Source organism: Periplaneta americana, chromosome 7 (genome assembly GCF_040183065.1).
Source record: "Periplaneta americana isolate PAMFEO1 chromosome 7, P.americana_PAMFEO1_priV1, whole genome shotgun sequence".
In the NCBI taxonomy this organism is placed as follows: Eukaryota; Metazoa; Arthropoda; class Insecta; order Blattodea; family Blattidae; genus Periplaneta; species Periplaneta americana.
Genome location: NC_091123.1, coordinates 105,866,447 through 105,879,419, shown reverse-complemented (window position 1 = coordinate 105,879,419; position 12,973 = coordinate 105,866,447). Strand labels below are relative to the sequence as shown.

The 12,973-nt window shown below is 33.0% G+C and overlaps 1 long non-coding RNA gene across 1 annotated transcript; it reads right to left on the bottom strand.

Moving 5' to 3' along the window:
* Window positions 1–3,245, bottom strand: LOC138702723 (uncharacterized). The gene is made up of 2 exons (XR_011332878.1): window positions 519–3,245; window positions 1–413 (listed from the first exon to the last, which is right to left on the bottom strand). It is a non-coding gene; the product is annotated as an uncharacterized lncRNA (long non-coding RNA).
* Window positions 3,246–12,973: the final 9,728 nt, after the last annotated feature.

The window sequence follows — 12,973 nt, the reverse complement described above, 5'->3', positions numbered from 1 at the left end:
TTATTTGTATATTAACATTTTATTCATATTATGCTAAGAATATGAATGTATCATTTAACCTTTCATATGTCTCTTGAAAAGAGATACAAAAGTCTTTGAAATGGAACGTGACATATCACAAAACTCGTAGCCTATTCAAACAAGATTTTCTGTTTCACAGTTTCCAACACATCTTTCAAGTCACCCACTGATTTCACCACTCGCCATTTATACTGTTGCAATGTCTTATTCTCTTTTTGTACACAAAACTATCCTTTCCTTAACTTCCTTATTCTTCTTCGATAGAACCCGAATTTCATTTTCAGTATCAGCTTCCAATGACATAATGGAGGTCCCAACTTCGTCTACAGCTGTCACAGTAGAGAGAGGGAGAGAAAGATTTCAGCAAACTTCCGTTTTACTCTCCTTCTTTCCTGAAAACAATAATTCATATAACATAACGAGCCTACTTTATACACAGTAGTGAATAGATAAACCAATATTATTATGGTTAACTATCAGTGTAATGTTCATCTAACCTTTGGTTCTTCAGGGTGCAAATATATACTGCACAGCCTCCTTTCTGAAACATATATGATAAGGTCGTACGATCCATATCCTCCTCCCTGAAGTGACTGGAACAAATTGTACTCCAACGACAACACGAGGTGTCCGAATATCTTTAACCTCAGGATGCTTTGAAAAACTGTAACAAAAGTTAAATTTAAATATTAATAAACTACAGACGATAACATCTCCGGATATTTACGTATATAATGTCTTTAGTCTCTCATACATACACATGATAGGTTACTCCAGGTAAGTTCTTGGACTCTTCATTTCCCTCTGCCATATACCACACCGGATCGACGTATTTAAATTTAACAAAATATTACTCAAAAAATTCAAAACAACACAACTAGGCCATGAAAATACAATGATAGGTTAAATTAAGATGGCTACCGCGCGACACTGGCAACTATTTTCTATTCTGCACTCTTGGTTCGATTACACATTTCTCGGCGCTGTGTGTGGACAATGCTGTCTCGCCTCGCTCGCGCATTTCTCGGCACACATTTCACATTACACATCTCTCGGTATAGTGTGTAACCGGCCTTAGCATATGGACAGTTGATTGTGGTGTTGCATCGTTGTTTTAATTCATAAATGAACTAATTTCAAGATGCCTACATGTGCTGCATATGGCTGCAGAAACAGGTTTTCAAAGAAAATTCCTGGAATAATTTTTCACAGATAAATATACATGTGTGGAATGTACTTATTACCGGTATAGTAATGAATGATTTAGCCTTGGTTAGTCGGTTAGATTCGTATTGTTCACGTATTAGTTTAATTAAGAGAATGGATTAGTGTATTGATATTATTGTAGTTGAAATACTGGCAAAAGGAAGAGAATAATAATATTGGTTAAGAAACAAGTTGCATTATTAAATCGAGGCAAATGGATCAACCTATAAAAGTAATTATTATTATAGGTTAGCATTTTGATTGGACTAGTAGCAAAATAAGATCAAACTGTTATCTTCCTTTTTATCATTATTATTTTTTAACCTTCCAGAGTACCTATTAAATACCATACTGCAATTTGAAGAGCTTTCAATTTAAATATGTATATATGTGATTTATCGATGACATTTTTGCAATTTTTCCTAAAAAAATACGTGCCTAGCGATTCTGTATTACGAAACAAACAAGAAAGTGTGAGTCCACCAGGAAATTAGGGACATATGGAATTCCTATTATCATAGATCTTCTATAACGTAATAGCAATTTTGCAATGTTTTGGTAAAAACAAGATGGCGTCAGGTCCATCAAACCGGCTTCACTCCGTCCAATGGTATTAAGATGCTAGTGTCTGCTCTATGTATTCTGTGCTCTGGTTCAGACTGTGCTTGTTTCCGTGATGGATTTCAAGGTGGCTAGCAAGCTGTGTGCCGGGGTGGCTACGATCTGGATCCGTAATGCAGGTTGTGTGACGTCACTCAAAGAGTCGGGCTTTCCTATTTGATTATACGGAGCTCAGTGAAATATATTACTTTATTGCGTGTCAGTGTTCAATTTTATTTAGTGTAATGTGTGCATAAGATCCGTTCACTTCTTATTGCATAATATGTTGCAGAAATAATTACAAAACTGTGTTATTTTAATGTGAACGGAATTTTACATGTTAACATAACCTGTTTGCATCAACATTTCAAGTTTGCAATCGAAGCTATTTTGAGATTTAGTAAAGAAGAATTATTTATATTGTGATTTTAATTTATCACATGTGCCTTCCTTACTTGTAGGTAGAAAATTTACCACAGTCCCTCCTATGAAATTAGTGTACGTACGGTTGTGTGTTATTTCCTCTGGTAGGATAGATAAATATAATTCAATACAACCCAGTATAGTAGGGAACAAATAAATACAATTAAATTTTTATTCAGTGTAATGTGTGCATAAGTGTCATTTATTTGTTGCATAATAATTATAAAACTGTGTTACTTTTATGTGAAGAGAATTCACCATGTTGTTGTTTTTATCTAATGCCGGGCTTTGACAACGAAACCATTAGCGTACTTGCTCTCCAATATTTCTCTGTGGTGGATCCATCAGATAGAACTTCAGAGGTTTGTAGATGATCTTCAGTCATATCTTCTTCAGTGTTGCATAGAGGGCAATTTGGATTTCTGTAAATTCCTATTTTATTCAAGTGTTTGGCCAAATAATCGTGTTCTGTAAGCAGTCTGAATTTTGCTACTGCAGATTTACGTGGGATTTCTGGAATAATTTCTGTATTTTTTTTATTAAAATGCTCCATTTCACCATGTTAACATAACCTATTTGCATCAACATTTTAAGTTGAGAACGAAAGCTATTTTGAGATTTAATACAGAAGAATATATTTAGGATAAACTTCAGAACACGGTTACCTTCCTTACTTGTCGGTAGAAAATTCACCACAGTCCCTCCTATGAAATGTACATAAGGTTAATTATATTACTGCCCCAAGTAGATAGTTGATAAATACAATTCAGTACAACCCAGTATCGTAATAAATTAATTAAAATACAAATTGAACGTGCGGGAGTATCATACTGACATTATACTTAATTATCTTAATATATAAAATTGAATGTGGGTAAGTATGTATGTATGTATGTATGTATGTATGTATGTATGTATGTATGTATGTATGTATGTATGTATGTATGTATGTATGTATGTATGTATGTATGTATGTGTGTATGTTCCCTATACAAATCTACACGCTTTGACCGATATGTGCCGAAGTTTGCACATTTAACCTTCATAACCAGGAGAAGAACATAGGCTACATTAAAATTGTGCAAATGGAAGTTAAATTAATTAAAATTATGAAAAATAAAAATAAATAGATCAAATCTTCATGCCTAATATTAAAATACAAAATCTTCTACAGTCAATTGTTTTTTATTATTGTCTGTTGTATTCAACATCGACTTTCACGAGGCCTTGGAAATTTTAACACGAAATTAAATTACATTGTTGTTACAGATCATGAAGGCTAAAACTAGATAATTCATGCAATAAGTATCTTTACGCATTCCAGGACCGTATTATGAATTCCTCGATGCAGTTTTGTAGATAGTGAGCAAACTGTTTTATGCAACTGAATTCTAGAATTCTTTGAAATTACAAGGATTGCTACCACATAATTTACTTAATATTGAATAACCAATAGTACTATTGCGAAATATTGACCCACCAAAATTATGCACGAATAAGAATTGGTGTGAAAAACTCATACGAAACGTAATAGAATTGATAATATTAACTGCAAAAATAAAAGATATTTTTATTCCACGTATTTCTAGGATACTCATTCAATCTTAAGCAACTGCAATTTCAATGCCACTACCGTTTGTAATGGCCGTATTAAAATGAAGCTCAAGGACAGTTTCTCAAAGTTGCAGACATTAACTAAAAAACTGCGTGTTTTGCACATCCTCAACTATATTTTATACAAAGAAGTGAAAAAAAAAGATATTACACATATCAATAATCAATTCAATGATACTTTTGTCATGTTACTAATGTAGTATGTGAATGTACATAAGCCCACTGAAAATAACATTGTATTATTCTCAAAATGTTGTTGTTCACGTTGCAAATTTAATATGTTAAGCTTTGTGGAAATAAAAATCTCTTAATTTCTAAAATACCGGTAGGCCTATACGTTTCTCAGAATATTAGTCTTTATGTTAAAGAATGACTTATTGCGAGTTAATATTGTATCTGTATTCTGTGTGTAGAATTAGAATTAATATAATATGTTCTGAATTTATGAGATATAGTTTCAAGTTATATTAAAAAAAACTGGATATGGTATAAGTGGGTGTACAGCGGTCAAGAGGTAAAAAAATCTTCCAATATAAATTAAATTATATATGTATAATATTGATTCGATGATGACACTGATCGGAAAGAGGAGAAGGAACTACATTTTCGTTGGGTTTTACTTTATTTATAGTTTGATTTTTCTATTACTTTATTTGTATTTCTGGAGGTGTGGAAGAGAAGGCCTAATGGCCTTAACTTCACCAGAATAAGTAAATAAATAAAAACAAATAAATAAATAAATTTAAAACAACAGTTTAACGTCAGACACATGATGAAATGTTTTCTTTTCGGTGGCTGATTTACAATTGTTTTAAATTGAGTTAACCCTGGCAGGCATTTGGCTGAGTTCATTAATTCATGTAAGTGACGTTAAGTAAAGATTCATCTTTATGGGCGAGGAAAGCTTAGTAAAGACAATTCGTTTTGGTTGTGTATAGTTAGGTTTCCGAGATTTCCGAAAATTTAATAACCAGTTTAATTAAAAATAGAAGCAGAAAGGAAAACCCGGGCAATGCCGGGTACTTTCAGCTAGTAATGTATAATTGTGAATTAGGAATATAAGGTGAATACAGTAAACATATTCTATAATATCTATATGGCATCATAACGTAGCCATGGAATGACAGGACATTGGAGAAAATCAAAATTAGACAGTAAGAGTTATTTTATATAACTACTTCTTAATTTAAACTAAATACAGCATTCCTGATTTTATCCGGAAATGTTTTTGTCAGTGTCTATAACTAGTTTGTGTGAAAATTTCTTAACGCAAATGCTTACTTTCACTCTAAAATAATTATTCAGCAATATATTTATACATATATTAATGCATTAGTCTGCAATTTGAATAATTGTGCTTTCACATTCGACATGATAACATAAACTTGTATATTTAGTTGCTTAGTGGTTACCTTATTGCAGTACAGCTGTCGTTTAGTCAAGTGTCCGAACGGCAATAAGGTATCACTCATAAAGCAACTAAGCCAAGAGGTAATGGGGTAGGGTGGCCAGTTCCTTTCTCCGTTCCATTGCATACATCGCTGACTATAACAGAAACTAGCGCTGAGGTAATTTCTAAAGTGAAAACCGTTGAATTTATTTTTTGTGGAGATGCATTTGATCTTATACGCACAGCATAATAAAAGCCTAAACTAATCAAACTCATTCCTATATGCAAGGTGTATAAGTACGAAAGGAACTACCTCAGCGCTAGTTTAGCCCTAGTAACCCTAGTAACATATTGAACTAATCAGACTTCAGATTGGAGTACCGTATGAAACGAATAAATACAATTGAAGTGTAGAAAAATTGTATTTACAAGTTATACGTAGCGTCATGCTTAATTATAATGCATAATTGCGAATATAGAAATAAGGTAAGTACTGACAGAGTGGACATAACCTATAATTTCAACATCTCAAAATATGCGTGCGATGCAACTGAATGGAACTGAATGAATGGGCAAGAATTTCGTAATGAAGCGTACGTGTTTTATTTCAATTAATTACAATATTAGGTACTGTAACAGTAATGAAAACTATACGGTATAATTTTTCGTAATATAATATATGTATCTCATTTTTACTTCAAATTGTCTATATTATCAAACGTAGTATTATTTATAATGTAGGTTATTCACACATAATAAGGGCTCAATAATTTAAATTTAATAAAACAAATAGGTAAAGTAACAATAATAGATTAGACAAAAATAACATCAGCAACGGTGCACTTAGGCCTACACAACTTACTTTACTTGCCAATCAATGTTTCACTTTCACGTGTATATTATTACACATATTTACTGTTTATAACACCAAAAATTCACATAACCACACAAAGGGCGCAATATTTAATCGAAATAGAGGTAGATATTGTGTACGAACTTTGTCTGCAACAACGTAATTTTCACACCAAAAATAATATTATACCTCAAATTCAAGTGAATTATGTCTCAAGTGTCTCACAATCACTATTTCGAATTTTATTGATGCAATTACACTAAATTTAAGAGAAATACATGTTATTCTTCATTCACTCCAACTAATTCACATGGTTGAAATGCCACCCAGCGAATAGGGATTATAAAGAATGGACACTTCGCGTCGGTACCTTTGATGTAGCCGGACTGATTTCAATGACCTTCAAGCCAGCTAAAGCGTGAGATTCTGGTTTCTCCCTAGAGTTGGCGCTGACATCACACCAGCTAGCAGTTGACACAGTGGAAATATAACACACATAATTAATACATATAGGTACATTATGTACTCAAATAAAATAAATTGGATCCATAAAATAATAAATCCGTCATTACCTGTAATGTCTAGACTCTAAGAGTTCCTTTATAATGAGAACTGAGACGTTGACCCCAACAAAAATTAAAATATGTAATGATTTGATAGCGCTGAAAATGGAAAAACAAAACTCTTACGAGAAGTAAAACCATATACCTTATATTATATTATATACAGATATTAAACGAATTTGATACTTAATTTGATAATGTATTGCATTATTTTATAATGTAATTTATTATATGTGAAATATATTAAAAAAAATATTATTACAACTAGTTCGTCACTGAGAAATAAGGAAAAGCTGTTCACTTGAATTTATTTGAAGCAAAGCGTTACTGGATTATGCAATCAGGTAGGCGATGTTTGAATCCTGTGTCTCAACTCTATTCTCAATTATTATCTTAGCCTATGCTCGATTACACTAACCTCTAGCGCTTGGAAGTAGAACTAAACGCTGGCGCACAGAGGAACAAAACACAGGAAAATTCGCTCAGTGTCCATTCTTTATAATCCCTATTCGCTGGTGCCACATCGTGATTTAATACAGGACTTAAGGCAGAGAATGTAACTCGCTTAACCCAATCACGAAGGGCGGCGTTTCAACCATAGAAATTAGTTGGAATGAATAAACAGTAACATATGTTTATATACAATGTAGTGTAATTCCGTTAATAAAATTTAAAATTATGATTATGCGGCACTTCAGACAATTCACTTGCGAGTTAAGGTGTAATATTATTTATGGCGTGAAAATTACATTGTTCGTATGTTTAATACCTGCCTTTATTTCGATTAAATATTGCGAAATTCTTGTATATTCATATATGCACGATTCAATAATTTTCAGTTGCACCGCACGGATATTTAGACATGCTGAAATTATAGGTTATGTTTACTGTACCAGTTGTCCCTTTCTGTCTAAATTTAGTGATCTCCAATACCTTGCCATTCATATAAAAATTATAGGTTATGTTTACTATATTTAACTTACATTCCTAAATTCACAATTATGTATTATAATTAAGCATAATGTCATGTATGATACCCCGCACATTCAGTTTGTCTGTATTTTAATACTACAATTGAGTACTGAATTATTGTATTTATCTACTATACTTGTTTTTTTTTTAAGATGGGATATGACAGTTAAGCGGCCGAGCTTGGAACTACAGTGCTATGTTGCCAACATGGACTACCATGCTGCCAGCTGATGGGAGCTAACAATTGATGCTAAGATGACTGACGTTAAAACATTCATTGACAATTGACGCGAAGATAAGAAAACAATACAAAAATCGACACAGAATCAAACACGAAACGTACCAATGCTAACATTTTGTGCACAATAAATATGTCGCCAAGAGAGCTATTAAGAGACGTATGCTTGTTTCTTAAACGGCAAACGCTCACTTGTCCGAACGGAAGCAATCAGCTGCCGGTCCTGACGGACAGGATTCTCGCGACACGACCCTAGCGGAAATTTCCGGGACGCCTGATGGCGATCGCCAGCATTCGTATGTCTTCGTTGGTCTTCGGAGAAAATTGTGTTGGCTGTTTTCAGTATTTTCCCACTCAACATGTGCTGGTGCGTTGTTCAGTCAGATTATTCTTAAAATGGATGATGAAAAGTTAATTTTAACTGTGCTAATCGCTCTTCTGTGCTGAATGATTTTCGAAATCAGGTGTTCCCTTCATTATTTCAGGTGCTAATAACAGATGAAGTTCTAAAAATTTTTCTTCGCTCATACGAAAGTACTCAAAAACAAAAAAACATTACTGGATCTGTAACAAATCTGAGAAAAGATGGTTAAATTAATCAAAAACACTTTTTATAGTGTTATGACTAGAGCTCGGATTTTATGTAATTACATATTCTGTTCCTGTATATGTTGCTATAAGGAAAGCTAAAATGTACGCGAATCATATCAAAGAGATCATTATTCCGTATTTTTAAATGTGTTTACATATTTAGTTGCATAATAAATATTTTGGCATATATAAGGCTACATATTTTGAAAGAATATATATTTTTTTCACCAATTTTCCGTCTACTTAATTCTTAAGTTATGTTTTTAAATTGTTTTATATAGCTTATCCCTTCGTCTCTAGTGTATAAATGTAATTTAATAATTGAAAATAATAACGTTGTGTCAAAAAATGGACATCTCTTTGCAATGCTAATAGTTTGTAAATCTCTTAAGAAGTAACGCTAAAGAAGGAAAAAATACCAATGCGAAGGTGGGTCATTGTATTGCTAGCGCGGTGAAGGAAAGAGTGAAAGTGGGTATGACCGTTTCGCACAAACATCCTCAATCAGTTGCTCTTAAGAAGCTTATTTTGACATCAGGTGATACAAGTAGCTAGTCTACTGCCATTCGCATCCAAGTTAAAAGGATGAATTTCAATTGAGGATTCCTTTACTACGATGGTAAAATCGTGCTGTGCAAAGTGTGTGACAAACGCATTGAGTGCTCTATGAAGTCACAATATTAAAGCAGCATTTAAAAATTGAACTTCACGTGAGAAATAAGAAATGTGCTCCGTCGAAAAGAAACAGGTTCTTCTTACACAAGAGGTGCTGAAACATTCGTCTTCTACCAGTGAAATGTAGTAAAAAATATGTGCATGGCAATGGTTGCTGCAAACATATGATATAAACTTGGAGTTCCAAAGTTTCAAGCATTCCTACGCAAATACTGCATCTTCAATATTTCGCATGAATCAACATTTCGGAAAAATTATTTGAACTCCTTCTACGCTGACACAATGAAACGATTAGAGCTGAACTTGATGATTCCTACGTACGGGTTGCCATTGACGAGACGATCAATAACCGCAGAAAATATCGAAAAATATTTATTAATTGCTCCTCCGAACAATAATTAAATGAGATTGAATCACATGTGCATCTGTAATTTTTATAGTATGCAAAAATATATCTAATAAAGCTTAGATTTTAAATTACATAATTTTTATTTATTACATATTTATCTATATATTTATGTACATATTTCTCATTTTCATATTACATAAAATACGGGCTCTAGTTATGTCCAATATTTTTTCTGGAAAAATTTTAGAACACGGATTGCACCTACCAAATTATGTCTTAAAATACTAAAAAGAGCAGATTTGTCTGCGTTTGTCGAATGTGCATCATTATATTTACGAAAAGGCACTTTTCAGCTTTTCAGTGCCAATAATTTATTTTGTGTGCACAAGGTTAGAATTTTTAATTGAGAGGGAAAGGGTGCAATCCATGTTCTGGAGTTTATTCTTTTCTTTTTCATTTCCTTATCAGCTAAAAGACTCAGTAAAATAAAATCATCTTCGGAACTGCTACTATCACTACTATCCCACTCCATGTTTAAACCAGACAGCCTGTCGACTTTACCGGAATATTCCGAGCAGTGAGCGTCAGAGCCATAGACAAATAAACAGAGCTTCCGCGGAAGACGGACTGCTGTAGATTTCCGTTCCGGTCGGTTCGTGCCAGTGAGCGTCAACCTTGTTTGGCAACTCAACCGTTGTCTCCATAACAACAGACCTACCAAGCTACGTGACATCCAGTTGTTTTTCCGATTGCAACGCTTCTGTCATGTCCCGTCTTAAAAAAAAAAACAAGTATATTTAAGAGACGAAGTAACACAATTGTACGTACAGTTTCCCTGAAAAGGAATGCGACGATTGAATATTCCTAAGTCTCAGATGTAAAACACTGCGCATGATCAGAGACCAGAGCACTGATACACAAGATAACGAATATTGAGTTACTTAGATTCAAGCTATTTGGTTTGTTACTAGCATCGTTCTGGAATTCACTTCAAAAACTGCAAAAAATATGATAATATTACGTAAATAAGAGATAAATATATACGTAAATCGTGTAGTTAAATCGACAATGGACCTTCATGACTAGATCGACAATCCGCACAGAAAGTAAAGCTTTCGTGTCGTTGCAATAGCTCAGACGCTAAGATCTCTGTGTGTTGTGTAGAAGAGAGCGAGTTCGATTCTTAGTCTATATCAACGATTTTTTTTTTCCTAAATAACGTTGAAATAGAGTTTTACAAAGTCCTCAGATTAAATGTTAATGATCACAGAAATTACAAAATTACAAGTTATAATATTATAAACGTTAATCTAATGAACGTATTTATACACACACACACACACACACACACATACAAAGTAAATGCATATATATATATATATATATATATATATATACATATGTATATATATATTAAAAACTAACAATTAAAATAAAATTAAAAATATATTCCTAAGCCACACAGACAAACGATTACAAAGGTTTAGAGTCCTTAGGCCATGTCATTTGTTGAGTAATTATTACAATATTTTAGTAGTAGCTTTCCCATATGTGTAATAAATGCACTCGCACAAAACAATTTTTGTTAAAAGTGTGGCTTTGGATTATTTCATTCTCACTCCTTCAGTTGATTTTAATTATTTTATCTATGTGTTTAATTTAATGTGCATTCAATTCAATTCATGTTATGATTGAATGTATAAGCACTGTTGCAGTTATTGATTAATTACATATATTAATACTAACTATTAAATGCATGTGTTAACTAATTGCAGTATCTTTTGCAAAATCTTGAATGTTTAAGTTGTCAATAATATTTCGTACTATATACTATAAGACGTTAAAAGGATTTGCAATAGATTTGGAATCCTCTACTTTATAATCACTAATTTTAATGAAAAAATATTTTCTTTCTTAGGATAACTACAAGTTTAACTTTAATAATATTCCGAATAGCTTTAATTGCATTATCTGGATTTTGTGCTTTTCTATTCAAATGTGTTCTATTTCCCTCTTTCATAAATTTTGATAAATTACACTCTACTTCTTGTAGTATTTAAGAATATGAGGATAGTTACATTGCAGCTCATTACATATAGATTCTTCTTTTTAATACATGAGATTTTTAAGTCCCTGCATTATCTACATGATTTTACTTTTGAATTTTTTCACAACATTGAGTGGAGAACATCCACTGAAGTGATTCTGAAATGAAGTGAAAAATACAATACATTTACTCTTAATATCAGTAGTACCAGTAACATATACGTTTTTCCAAGATTAATTTTGTAGACATAAATGTAAATAATCACTAGATACAGCATTTACGATCCTTTTTTAGTTTTTAAATTAATATTTTGAAATTGTTCAGTAACATTGGAAACAGGATTTGTTTATCATGTTCATACAAGCCATTGATTATAGGTGCTGCCGAATAGGAATTCAGTCTAATTCAGTGTACAAAACTTTTATCAATGGCTGTGGTACTTCAGCTTGTATGCTGGTGGGGAAATGAGTCTACGACTAAGATTTCCAGTTTCAAGGAGTGAATTTAATTTACTTTTGCGGAAAAGTTCCGAGAGATAATCTATGTCTATGTCACTACAGATCACAAATTCCATATGAGATTTCTAAAGTCTTTTCTTTACAAATTCAATGTTGGCTATAAATATTAAGAAATATGAATGATTGTAGTTAGAAGTCTGATTTACATTATAAAAAAGCAAGAAGTTACATTCCTCGGCAAGATTCGAACTTTTCGATGTTTGGTTTTGTCGTCCAACACATAAGCACAGACCTATTCAATGCTTATATTAATAACCTACAATTTAGCTGTAGCAATGTGGTGTCATAACTTGGGGTTTGTTTACTTAATGTAATTAGATTTAATTTGATTAGCTTCGCAACAATTTGACTTCCTGTTATATCCTGTTATTTAAATATTTAAGTTAGAGTTGATTTATTAACTCTTACTGTGCAAGATGACCCTTATTTCAATAATTCTATATTATGTTAAATAGTCATTGTCTACACTAAAGTATTATCGTCATCCCTCATTTCTCATCTTAATGGCGAACCGACGTGACATGAGACAGCAATTATAGCTCTAGTTGAGGCTGGATATGGGGCTAGATCTGCTGGCCGTTTGGTCGGTGTTTCTGGAAGTACAGCCGAGAGGTGGGTTCATCATTACCAAAATTCAGGGGAGGTCGAAAATCGCCATATTCCTGGGCGTCCCCGGATTTATTCATTGGAAGAGGATGCTCTCTTATTCGAGGAAGTTCGACAGGACCCCTTTCTGACTGCTAACGAAATAAGAGCAGCATCTAACTTCCCCGGTTCTTCACAGACTGTGATCAGCAGGTTGAGGAACCGCGGTATTAGGAGCCGGAGGGCTGCGCAAATGAAAATATTGGGGGAAGCACAAGCTGTCGACCGTCTTGCTTTCGTTACCAATCGAGTAGATTTCGATTGGAGA